The 13,794-nt window shown below is 35.6% G+C and overlaps 1 protein-coding gene across 5 annotated transcripts in view; it reads left to right on the top strand.

Annotated features, from left to right (window-relative positions):
• The window catches only part of SPOP (speckle type BTB/POZ protein), a 70,108-nt gene that overhangs the window by 30,861 nt on the left and 25,453 nt on the right, over positions 1-13,794 (top strand). Inside the window, exons 3-4 of one of the 5 annotated variants that reach the window (XM_054585376.1) lie at positions 6,951-6,994; positions 7,129-7,162. The exons of 1 other annotated variant lie outside the window; for it this stretch is intronic. The gene's annotated coding sequence lies outside the window, so the exon portion shown is untranslated. Of the gene's footprint in view, positions 1-6,874; positions 6,995-7,128; positions 7,163-8,883; positions 9,145-13,794 lie in introns of those variants that run through there. 3 more of the 5 variants (XM_054585373.1, XM_054585375.1, XM_054585377.1) reach the window with 3 other exon arrangements.

Below are 13,794 nucleotides of genomic sequence, written 5' to 3'. Positions count from 1 at the left end.
TTTCAGAAAGTTTCAAGTTTTCTTTAAAAAAATCTGTCTTTGAGTATAGGTATTAAAATTTTGAGGCGATTTTAATCCTCAAATTTTTGAATTTTTTGAAGAAGAAGGAGGGATGGGTCTGTAGAGAGGGAAATGCGTAAAATTAGGGAAAGGTGGAGGACAAGTCTACAGAAGGTTAGAAGGTGGAACAGAACAGAGGTCTGCAGAGGTTAGAAGGGTAGAAAGGAGAGTGAAGGTGCTCCGTGGAAACATGGTTCTTTTTAAGGATTTATAGTCTCCCTGAAGATATGCTGGATTACTGTATTATTTTTATTTAAAATGTACTTTTTTACTGAAGTATATGAAATCAGTCTGTTTACTCCCTCCCTTTTCAGGTAGCCCCTGTGCTATGTAATTTCCACCAACTGGGAAAATATTTTACCAACAAAAGCTGGACTTCTCATTATTGAGAAGACAGGGACTGAATTCACTGGCTTTTTTTGGTTTGATTCCAATAACATTATTGGTTATTGAAAATATTGCTCTGATGTCAATTTTTTAAAAGCATTTCTCATTTACTTTTTCCTCTGACTTCATTGTTTTTGAAAAGTTTTTTCAAAAAGCCAGACAACTAGAGATTGTGACAAACACCTTCAACTAAAGTCCTCTTTATTCACTTCTCAGTTCTTTCCCCCCCCTCACTCACCAGAGACAACCTGTTACCATAAGTTTAGTGTGCATTCTTCCAGTGCAGTGCATGCATGCGTGTGTGTGTGTGTGTGTGTGTGTGTGTGTGTGTGTGTGTGAAGTATATGAATGTGTGTAAGAAATATATAAATAAATTCTATGGAAGTCTTTTTTCCATTTATTCTTGTCTGTTCATTTGGATGTGTATAGATCTAAGTCCCTCATTTTAGCTGTTTTATTTTTGTTTCACTGTATGACTGTTTCACAGTTTTTCCAAAACCCTTTGATGGATATATAAGTTGTTTTCTTCTTCTTTTTTTTTTTTTTGCCATTAAAGACAAAACTTTAGTGGACAGAAACCTCAAACATACCCCTTATGGTTTTCTTTTCTTCCTCCTTTCTGCTTGTTGTTGTTGCTTTTGTGGTTTGATTCTATTCTAAGTATCTTTATTTTTTTAAAGATTTTATTTATTCATTTTCAGAGAGGGGAAGGGAGGGAGAGAGACATTGATTGGTTGCCTCTCTCACGCCCCAAACTGGGTACATGGCCCACAACCCAGGCATGTGCCCTAATTGAGAATTGAACTGGCAACCTTTCAGTTCACAGGCTGGCACTCAGCCCACTGAGCCACACCAGCCAGGGTCTAAGAGTCTTTTTATTTGAATTTTCCACCTTTTTCTACCACTTTGAAGAGAGGAAGGGATCATTTGAGGAAGAGAAAGGGATGAGGAAAATCTTCCATAACTTGGAATGACAATCTTTTTCTAAGGCCAGAGGCCCTGAAAATTTCATTTTCTATGGATTCTTTCTGGAATCTGATAAATTGGGCAACCTTTTGCATGTTAATATTTTGTGATTTTATTGTCTCATATCCAATAGCTGTTTTCCATAAGTGTCAATAACTACTCAGCTTTCCCCCCCTCTAAGTTTTCTTTTACTACTTTTTAACTCCTAGAACATTCCCTGCCCACTAACTATAGGCCAATTTAGTGATCTCCAATCCAGTTCATACAGTTATTATGTTACCTTATAAGTTCAGCATGGTCCAAATATAGTTGATATTTATGAAGGAGTTTCTTGGAGTGTTCTAAGTCAAATTAATCATTTAAAAAATATAAGCCTCCACCTTACGTTAGAATTATTAGGTAATAGGTAAATTTTGTTCAGGGACCATATATTCCAATGACCAGTGGTTTTCATTTATTTATTTTGGAGTCTTTAAATCCACTGTACTTCTATTCATTATTGTGAGATTGAGTATATTTTTAATTTTTGTATTCCATATTTTTTCTCTTTAAACGTGGATCCTATTTCAGAGCTTTGAGCACTTGGAATGCTGAAGTGTTACAAGTGAAAAACCGTTACTCTTCTCTAATAATAACTCCGCCTGCTACGAGTCTTTGAGTAGGAATTCTTTAACTAGTTTGGGCAGCTACCTCATATGAATATATAGTCATCTCAGGAATGTATCAAAGAATTTGAGAAGAATTTATATGCTTAAACAATAAAACAATAAAACTTAAAACTTAAAGTGGAAATCTTAGTAATAAGTAACTGTAGAATATCAGATGGCTGTGTATTTTCCCTAGATTTATTAAGTCTTATGATATGGTTCAGGCCATAAGTAGTATGGTTGGAAAGTAACGTTTGGACCTAGGCTTACTTCATCTTTAACTGTGGTGAAGTATTTCATCAAGAGAATAAGCTCCACCTGTGTGCTCAGGAGTACCTGTCAGGTCACCCCATAGGCTTTGATTAGTGAATTATCTTCCTTATGCCATTGTAATCATGAAGTTTGAATGGAGTTTGTTACCTGCACTTTATCACATCAATCCCGCATTTTTATCCCGTGGAGAAATGTTTCTATTTTAAATCTTTCTTTAGAATAAAGATGGAACATGAACACCATGGAGTTTTGTTTTCCCTTCTACTCTGGAAACTCTCCATAAAAAATTTTAGTTTCTAAGTCAAAAATAATATTATTTTCCAAACTGTATGTACTCTCCTTCTTGGGCTATTTCATCTGAATATCCAATAGAAGCATTTATTGTTTCCATGTTAGTCAAAAGGTAATGTAAAGAACTTCTTGAAATTGTTTTGTTTGCAAAATTTTTTAAAAACACCTTTTCTCTCCCGCTGACAATAAAAGTAAAATGTGCTTGCCCTGGCTGGTGTGGCTCTGCTGGAGTGTCGTCCCATGGACCGAACGGTCGTGGGTTCAGTTCTCGTTCAGGGCACATACCCAGGTGGCAGGTTCAATCCCTGGCTGGAGCACGAATGAGAAGGCACGCAATTGATGTTCCTCTCTCACATCGATGTTCCCCCCTCTATTTCTCCTGCCTCAAAGCAACAAAAAACAAAACAAAACAAAACAGTCCTTTGGTAGGGATTAAAAAAAGAAAAGGTAAAATGTGGTTATTTTTTTTAAACTTCAAAATAACAAAAAGTATAGCTAAAGGAAGCAGTCACTCAGTCTTCATGCTGCATCTTGTCAGGTAGCTTCCCGGCGATTGTGCCAGTGTGTACTTGCACCGGCAATACAGGAGGGCTCTTGGCGCTCTGGGCTCTCCCAGCATTGTTATTAAAGCAGGCACTGAACATTTTTAGGGGAAAATACAATTTAGTTTGTGTCAACTTTATATAAGTCTTACCTGTGACTCCTTAATGTTAACAAGAACATAAACCTGAAACTTCTTAGTAAAACAGCCTTTGATATTAACTTTGACATCTAGAGAGGGGAAACATTGTTTGTTTCTTTGTTTTGACTATATGGAGTCACTATCTAATCTTTCAAGAGAAATCCAAAAGAAAAGATTAATTCAATCATTTATTAAATAAGTATTTATTTCTGGCCTTCCACATGCCAGACACTGATGCAGTGCAGCAACAAAACAGACAACAGTCTGCGTTCGTGCGTTCCAAATACAGTAAGGCAGCTGACTTTAAGTGCTACAGGAAAAAAAGTAGTGAAGGAGGACTACAATTGGGGTTACAGGGTTGGGGATTACATTTTTAAGAGTGTAGGCTAGGCTTTGCAAAGATGGTGACCATTATGGAAAGACCCAACAATGTTAGCTAGTGTGCCAAGAGAATATCTCAAGGAAGAGTATTCAGGTAGAGAGAGAGGCAAGTAGAAAGCCTTGAGGCAGGAACAAGCCTCTTTTGTTTGAGGAACAACAGCAAAGAAGGGCAGTGTGGCTGGAACAGGTGAGCTCAGGAGAATGTAACTGGAGATGAGGCTGATGAGGTAATGATGTGCAGATTGTGTAGGGCCTTTCAGCCATTGTAAGGATCTTGGCTTTTACTTGGAGTGAGATGGGACGTCATTGGAAGTTTCATCACAGGCCGCACTTAAACTAAAACAGTAATACCAAAAATAGTTATATCCTGGCTTTGCTTTTTTCTTATAATAATTTGGATATTAAGTAATGGCTCCAGGTGAGTAGATATACATAGATTTAAATGTTTGTGTCAGTATTGAAAATTTTCCTGAAATACAGATCTCATATATTGCATATAAATTCAAAGGAAGGAAGTGTAGTAAGAATGTTTGTCTGTAGGTATTCATTCCTGAGTGGCCCTGCTGTTACTGAGTTCTCATCCTAAATTGCCTTGGGTGGTGATGGTGGTGGATCAAGGGTGTATTCTGTGCAAGACATTTATTTACCCTTAGACATTGGGGGAATAAATATATTATTTATAATAAATATTAAATATATTCAATAAACATATTAAATTTACATACACAAAATTGACCCTTCAACAGTTCAGGGGTTAGGAATGCCAATCCCCCATGCAGTTGAAAATCTGTATATAACTTTGCCTTCCCAAAAATTGAACTATACTAATAGCCTACTGTTGACCGGAAGCCTTACTAATAACAGTTGATCAGTACGTTTTGTAGGTTATATATGTATTATATACTGTATTCATGCAATAAAGTACAATAGAGAAAAGGAAATTATATTAAAATCATAGAAGAAAAAATACATTTACAGTATTTATTGAAAAAAAATCCATGTATAAGTGGACCCATGCAGTTCAAAATTGTGTTGTTCAAGGGTCAACACAATTGTGTGTGTGTGTACACACACACACACACACACACACCCATATATACACATACACACTCTGTAGGATTATTTTAACATATGTGTTGAACATTTTCATTATGAAGTACAGCAGAAAAATATACAACATAACTATATAAAGATTAATTATTAAAAAATCTATATAACTACCAATAAGACCTAGAAATATATCATTGCTAGCACCCAGAAGAAGCGTGCTCTGTGCCCCTTCTAGTGTATAACCCGTACTTTTTTGCTCAGAGTTATGACTAGTCTGACATTTATGTTAATTATTTCCTTAGGTTGTGATTTTACCACCTAGGTTTTATTGCAAACCAATACAGTTTAATTTTGCCTGCTTTTGAACTTTATGTAAATGGAATAATATTGTAAGCGTTCTTTTGTGTCTTCTTTCGGAACCTAACAGTATGTTTGTAGCTGTCATCCATGTCATTATGTAGACCTGTAGTTTAATTTTATTGCCATATAGCATCTATTATATGAATATACTGTGCCACAATTTATGTAGCCATTCTGCTGTTGATGTTCTTTGGCTGTTATGAACGCTGCTGCTTTGAACATTCTTTTTTTTTTTTTAAAGTGTGCTGGCAGAAATTTGCAGGAGTTTCTCTGGGCCATCTTTGAGAGTGAAATTGCTGGGTCCTTAGTTTTATTAGATAATAAACCCTTTTTCCAAAGTGGTTGTACTAATTTGTCCTTCTACCAAGAGTGTGAGAGTGTCCCTATTCTTCTTAGTTCTTACCAGTATTGTCAGACTCTTTAAACTTTACTAATCTTTTGGGCCTAAAAGTGTTTATTCTACCAAATTAACTGAGACACCAAAAACCTTAAACTTAAAATACATGTATAGGGAGAGTAAAGGACTAAAGGTATTGGTTTTGGCTTTTCCAGAGCATTTTTATCTGTTAAAGTTCATTACTAACTTCTGCATAAGATGTGGTTACTTATAAAATCTTAAAGGCATGTGTCTGTCTAGACCCTCAGAGGGTCAGCGACCTTGTCTTTTATTCACTTTTTAATGGTTATATCGCAAAGACTGTCGTGCATAGTTGGTGTTCAGTAAATATTTATTAAATGAATTCAGCTTGAGTCTTGCTACTCTTAAATCTTCTGAGCATGACTGTTCTGTTTTAATACCAGTAGTTTAAGACCGTTTTTGGTGAGGGCTCATTCCATTACTGATAGTAACCAGATTTGGTTTACCAAAATAAGAGAAGCTTATTTGTACAGTGTAACAGTTAAAGAGAGTGTTTACATTTTCAAGAAAAGATTCTGTTTTTAAAGAATTACCCCCAGTGTATGCAGTACTTCATTTTCCTGCAAAAGGGAAGACAGCACCAGAATTTTCTGCCTATATAAGGGTCCTTAAAAGTGAAGCCTTGCAACACTTTTATTCCTGTTTCTGTTGAGTCACTTTGTAGGATATGGTAGATTTTTAGGGTGGTATAGTTGTGTTGTTTAGCCAGGTTATCTCACCTGTCTTCAATAGGAACCTCAGGGTGATAGATGTTTATTAAAACTATAGGACACAGCCCTATCTAATGTGGCTCAGTGGGTTGGGTGTCATCCTGCAAAATGAAAGGTCAACGGTTTGATTCCTGGTTGGGGCACACACCCGGCTGGGGGCGCGAGAGAGGCACCAGTCATGTTTCTCTCACACATTTACGTTTCTCTTCCTCTCTTTCTCCGTCCCTTATCCTCTCTCTAAAAATAAATGAATAAAATCTAAAAAAAAAAAAATGAAAAGCTATTGGTTACATTGCTTTGTTTAAATGCATATTGTGTTGGTGTAATTGACCCATAGAACACTTTTTTAAAAGGGTATTTTACACAAAAACTTAATAGTTATTTTTTAAATATTTTGTGAGGTAGCTGGCAAAAGTGATCCCTCCTCTCTTGATGTGGGGCAAGCCACTTATTTCATGTTTGCTACATTCATAGGTCATTTCATTAGAAGAATTAGCTTAGATTTTCTGACTTTAATTGTTAAGTAGTGTCTTTTTGAAAAATGACTAAAAAATAGAGCACTCAGGACTAGAGATAGAAGAATGATAATTTTGATATGTAAATCCTAGCAAATTTATCGCCTGCTTTTATAAGATTTTTCCCATTTCAGAATAGCCAAAGTAAGGAGGACTTGTGTGAGATTCAGAATCCAGTTAAATCTGCTTCATCATCTCTATTTCCAACAGAGATTTCCTGTTAGACAAGAGAAATTAGCCTTCCTACTGACTTGGTGAGTTTTTACATAGTTTTATTTTAAATATAGTATAAAATGATGAGGAAAAAAAGTAGAATGAAATGCATAGAAATATTTACCATGACTTTAAAAAATACACGTCTTGAGTATAATCTTCTCTTTCACTTCAGTGCAAATGATCTGTAAAGTTGGGAGTCATATAAGGTAAGCCTGTAAGGTGGTATTTAAAAAAAAAAAAAGAGCATTACAAACTGTGAAAGAAACATTTTTATAAATGCCTTCAAAAAGAACTTTTATTCTAAATATTCTTTCCTAGTGTAAACCAAAGTTATGCAGGTCTTCTGTGGTAACTGTTGTATATAGATAGGGTTAGGCTTTATACTGAGGGTGAAGGGGAGAAAGATGTTTGGATTTAAATTTTTAATTAACAGTTGATAATACATGATTTTGAGACCTTAGAGTAAGGTTATTTTTCTCCCTAGGAAAGATCTTCAGGGAAATTAGTGTTGGAGTTTAGAAAAGGAGATACTTTAACCGCCCCGCCCCCGCCCCAGGGATGTCCACCCATGGCCCTTGTGGCCCAGGATGGCTATGAATGCAGCCCAACACAAAATCGTAAATTTACTTAAAACCTTTTATCTGCTCATAGGTTTTTGTTAGTGTTTGTGTATTTAATGTGTGGCTCAGAGATGCCAAAAAGTAGACTCCCCTGTGCAATTCAGAGGTTTCATTGTACTCTGTAAAAGGAGTTTGATTTAGAGCACATTGCCTTTGTGTATGTACCTTAGGGCCCGTCTCTCTGTGGGTAACTTTAAAAGATCTTTCTACCGTCCTGGCTAGCATTGTGGGTTTTTTTCTTTTCTTTTTTTTTAAACATATGTAATTTATTTGTTTATTTATTTTTAATTGATTTCAGAGAGAGAGGAAAGGAGATAGAAACATTGTTTGTTGTTCCACTTATTTATGCATTCATTGATTGTTTCTTTTATGTACCCTGATCTGGGATCAAACTCACAACCTTGGCATGTAGGAATGATACTCTAACCAACTGAGCTAGCTGGCCATGCCTGTGGCTAGCATCTTAAAAGTTTTACTCTGTGGTAAGAGATCTTGCCTCAAATGTTTATGTATGTTTTTACATTGTTTTAGTGGGTAGAATAGGTGTTATTGCATGTTAATCTTTTAAATTCTGACACAAATCATTGGGAGCAAGGAAATTCTGTTAAGACAGACATTCTGTCTCACCTTCCCTAGGTTTGTCTGCCTGTGTGGTTTTACTCTTTCCTTGTGTCATGAATTTTGGAATGAGCATTTAAAGCTGAAAACTTCCTGACCATCCTTAGTTCCATTTAGGTTAGTTAGAACCTTAACATTTACATAGAAATTGGCTTATTTTAATAACTTCAGAAAAAAAGAGACTTTCCTGCCTACATTTGCTAGGCAAGGAGCATGGGTCCATGTAAATCATACTATTTCTTCAGTCATCATATTTCTTCAGTTAAGACCATAATTAAAGAAGATGAAAGCTTATGTTTACTTCGATCTTTCATAGAGGGAGGTCTAGGTATTTCATAAAGAAGTATCTCCAGAAAATACTGATTCAGTACTTTAAACGTTTTTTAAGCTAGGTAGTATTATAGTAGTTAATGCTGAAGAGACTTGGTTGCCCATATAATTAGTGAGAGGGTCCCCCCCCCAAAAAACTGGGAGTTATTTTCTGAAGGGAGGGTCCCTTCTAGTGCAGGTTTCCCCCTCTGGATGAGTGTTCTAAGAACCCGTGTATCAGGGTACCAGCTGGTGGTGCTGTGAGAGGCTTGCATTTGGCTTCAGTGAATTTTTTTTGAAGAATCTTTCAACATGTCTGCCCATTTCATGACGGATGTTTTTACCAGTGCAACTGCCCACACGTTGCTGAGTGGTCAGCATTTTTTGACCAAAAACGGCCTGACTGCCCCCCTCAAGTACCCCACCCTCCCTATGCACCCGATCTCACCCTGGTGATTCCCCCAGATGAAAAAGTTGTCAGCGGGAAACGTTTTGCTGATATGGAAGAGGAGAAACAAAAAACAGCAGAAGCACTAAAAGGCATCAAAATCATGAGTTCAAAAACTGTTTTGAGTAGTGAACAAAAGGTCCCGATAGATGTATTGCATCAAATGGAGAGCACTTTGAAGGTGACATGTAAGGTAAACATGTAGGAATAAATACACAATTTTTATAAATAAATTCCAGGTTTTGGGAGGCCCCTCGTATACCAGATCTTCTAGAGCAGATGGACCTTTTCATCTTCTAAGTTATTCTAAATTGTATGTCGTAAGACCAATTTAGACTTTATTTTTTGATATGTTTGCCTTGGGCCCTTTCTGAAGCCAAATTATGTAGCAAGAAATATTTTAAATGGCTTGGCTAAAGTATAGATGGCAAAAGAGAACTGTATGTTGAATTTGGCTTCTATAAAGAGGGGACCCTGTGGGATTACCCAGCCTCTCCCTATTTGTTTCATGTAATAACTCTTCTGTTTTTGAAATCCTTATAGATTGGGCACACTTAAATTGTATTAGGGCCAAGCCTTTCATCTGTTTACTGTTTGGATTTTATAAGGTTCTTCATAGTTGTATTGGAAGGGTGAAGAACCTTTAAAATCTCAAAACAACTTTGGGAATATAATTATATATAAATAGAATCTTATCCATAAGGTTTTTTCCCCTCTGTCCCCCATTCCCCTTCCCCTATGGCCTTCCCCCTTCCCCTCCTCTCCCTCCTTCCCTCTCCCCATCCCATCTTTCTTTTTAAAAACTCTGTTCCAGCTCATTTTAGAATAAATTTCCTCAACCTAGAGGAGAAATCTTTGATAACACTTGGGATGTGTTAAAATCTTCATCTTTCCTAACTTTGCTCTTTGTAGCCTTAGAGATTTTCTCTGAAGCCATTCAGTGGAATCAACACATTATTATAATTCAGGAAAAGAGAGAAGTTGCTCATTGTTTGGTTTTGCCTATCTAACTCCATTTCTAAATGTGTTTTCCTTTGGAACAGAGACCCACTTTGAAGTGAAGTAGCCCCTTTATAATCAGGTTTGTTTGCTGATTTGGATTCATGTCATTCCATTTCAGACATCTCCCAAATGATGGAGTTTGAAAGTGATGTGTGAAGAGGCTTAATATGAACCCTATCTGCCTTTTTTCTTTTCTTTAAGCAGTTGGAGGAATTTTTTATTTTCCTAGTGGTGGTTCTGTAATTAACAATAGCAGCATATCACCTGATGGTGTTAACCCAGGTCTTATGAAATCTCTGGTGGTTGCAACCATGGTTTATTCTGCTGTCTCCTCCATCCAAATGGAGACAGGAATTTTTTTCTCTCCAGTATTGTTTTGTATATGTAAGTAGCTCAATAGTCACCTTTGTCTAAATTAAACATCAAGAACAAAACTCACAAAGTCTTTTCAAGGTCTGAGGAGACAGTCCTACCAGGCTCTTCCTCTGCCTGCCTCTGTCCAGGAGAGACCTCTGCATTTGGAGCAGAGCATGCATACATTCGCCCTGGACGTATTTTGGGGGTAGGGAATTATGCTAATATGTCTATGTCAACAACTCTTGCATAATGGATATTTTTCAGTAGAAGGGAATGATTCCCCAGCCCTTAACTTAAATTGGCAGTACATTTTTCCGTTCTTTGATTATTTTGCTAGCTGGAAAAGTTGCATCCAAAGTGAGAATTATTCCATATTTTAACCTTTGAGCTGGCTGCTAAGGTCTCCTTGGGGACAAGGACACTTTGTAGTTATTTATAACCTGTAGTAAAGAGCAGTAAGACTGTAAACAGCTAGCATACACTGAGGTATGGGAGTCAGTGGGAGCATTTTGTTGGTTTTTCCACTGCTTTCTGTGATGTGAGATTCTTTCATGTACCTTTTTGTTTATCTTGACTTCGTCTGGATGAGACTTACTAGCCAGGCTATTCTATAAACTCTATCTTATAACATTTATATTGAGGAGAAGAAGGAAAAATAAACAACTTATGTACTGTGAATATACCTAATCCTTACATTTATTTTAGAGTCTATGCTTGCCTAAAAGATATTTATAAACTGGGATGATCTTTAAAAGTACTGACATGCTTACATAATATTATACCTGTTTCTGAGTTTTACTTATATAGTAACAGTTCCAAGAACAATTTAATTCTTAATTAGATAAATATTTGGCTGTGGCAGGAAACATATTCTACATCTTAGCCTGGTATAGAAAAAACTTAGTTATGTATCTAGACATGTTTTAAAGATATGTTTATGTATATTTATATAACATATACATGCTATATATGTTACGCTATATATATATATATATATGTTTGACAGCTATATATTTAATGTTAATTATCTTTTCTCTGCATGCCAATCAATTTTGAGGGAATAAAATCCATGTCAGATAGTGTGATATAGATCAAATCTAAGTGCATGCTAAGGATCTGCCTCATTTTATCAATATATTGGAATTTTATTATGTAGAACTTAACTTGAAATAACTTAAGAGTCTAGCCTGAATTCCTGACAACTGCTGTAATGGTATGTTCTATAAGCAGGATTGACTTATTCCAGAAAATCTGCTTATTATTGTTGTCTTGTGAATTCAGGAACTTTTCATTCAGCCCTTTTCTCCCAAGTTTTCTTGGATTTTTTTTTAATCAAAGAAGAGTATAGTTTTGGAATGTATTGAATGAATTTTTAAAAATTAGAGTGAGATGAACTGTTAATGTTTTAAATGTTCTTTTGTTTTAGAAGAATACCTTGATTTTTATGCTGTTATTCACTTAGCAACTCCCAAATTTTTAATATTTTAACTAGCACTCATTAAGGAAAAATATGGCCCCAAAAGACAAGTGAGTTCAGTTATTGAACAACAATTTCATTGGGCAAATATTTATTGAGTATCTGTTATGCCCCATTAGGCACATGGGGATGCCCTTCTCTCATTGAGCTTCACTTCTAGTGGGGAAGACGATGGACAGGTAAAAAAATTAAAACGAGATAATTTCAGTTGATGGTAATAAAGAAAATAAGATAGGGTAGTATGCTGAAAGGGATAGGCTAGAAGTGGGCTTTAGATTGTGTGATCAGAAAGATACTACATTTGATAGGATATCTAAAAGACAAGAAGGAACCAGCTACAGAAAGAACTGAGGGAGGGAAGAGCTTTGTAGGTGGAGGAAAGAGCCTGATGTGTTCACCAAACAGAATTAAAGGCCTGCATGACCAAAGCCTGGTGATTCGAGAGCGTAAGTGTGAGATGAGGTCAGGGCGGTGCTCTGAGGACTTGGCTGCCACGACAGAAGGTAGATTATTCTTCAGATAGCGGAAGCCACTGAATAATTCCTGTCTTGTCTTTCATAAGGGTCTCATTTATAAACCATCTCATAACTTCTAAAAATTATTTGTAAATGCTGCTGATTCCTTTAAATTTTACTTATTTTATTTACAGTATTGATTTTAGAGAGAGGGAGGGAGGGACAGAGAGAGAAAGGAGTGGGGTGGGAGAAAGAGAAACATTGATTTGTTGTTCCACTTATTTATGCATTCATTGATTGATTCTTGCATGTGCCCAGACCCAGACTGGAACCCACAACCATGGTTTATAGGGACAGTGCTCTAACCAACTGAGCTACCTGACCAGGGTCAAATATTTTTAATTTATTATTTGAAAAAGTAATATAGTTACATAGTTCAAAATTCAGAAAGTAAAAAGGTAATACAATCGAAATTCTTCCCAAGTATCCAGTTTCCTTCCTTGAAAGTAACTAGTGTCCCTATCTTTATAGATTTATTTATATATACCATATATAGAGATATATATTTTTTAATATATATTAAAACAAATATTTTTGCCTCTTTAAATAGAATGATCCTCATTTCTTTTTTTAACAGGTGCTTATTGTCTGAGTCATAATTTAATCAAATCCCTATTGATAGACTTTTACATTATTTCCATTCTTTTGTCATTGCAAATAGTGTTACCATGAGAAATATTTTATATTTGTCATATTAAATGCATTAGTAGGGTTGATTTCTAGAAGTAGAATTGTTGGATCAAAGGATATATGCATTTCTTATTCATTCTTATATACATTTCCCTTCATGGAGATTATAGCAAGTTATGCTCTAATCAGAAATGTTCTTACCCTGGGCAAGTATTATCAAACATTTTGATCTTTGCCAACTCACTGGGTGAATCAATAAGCAGTTTGATTTTCATTTATCATCTTACGAATGAAAGTTTAACATATCTTCACATATTTAAGAACCTTTGGTATTTATAGTTCTGTAAACTATTAATTGTTCTTTGCCCATTTTTCTTTTAGGCTGTTGACTTTTTTTTCTTTATATTTAGATTCACTTAATACTAAATACCTCTCGTAAGGAATTAAAAAACAATGTTATTTGTCCAGTTATGTTTCAATTTTTAAAAAGTAGTCACCTTTAATTTATAAATTTGATAAAGCATGAACCTGATAACGGACAAGAGAAACCCAGACTTTCCTTTGCTGATCGCTCTTAGTTTTATTTGAAGAAGTACTTCTAAGTTTTACAGAAATACATTTTAAAAAGTATTTGGTTAGACTAGATTGAGCTGCAAAAAGTTTACCTGTAACAAATATTCAAAAGTTATTCAAACCTTGCAACAGAGAAAGTCAGTATGACCTATAATAATCTGTCCTTGGGGTCATGAAAAAGAAGTTACTACTTCCTGGACTGTATACAGTTGAAGACACTGTAATAGAAGAAACACAAATGCTCTTTTGAAGTCACATCAGTTACTCAAAAGTATACCCAAGTCTTTCT

Source organism: Pteronotus mesoamericanus, unplaced genomic scaffold (genome assembly GCF_021234165.1).
Source record: "Pteronotus mesoamericanus isolate MK-2021 breed Mesoamerican mustached bat unplaced genomic scaffold, CSHL_Meso_final contig_84, whole genome shotgun sequence".
Taxonomy (NCBI): Eukaryota; Metazoa; Chordata; class Mammalia; order Chiroptera; family Mormoopidae; genus Pteronotus; species Pteronotus mesoamericanus.
This window is presented reverse-complemented; position numbering and strand designations above follow the sequence as displayed.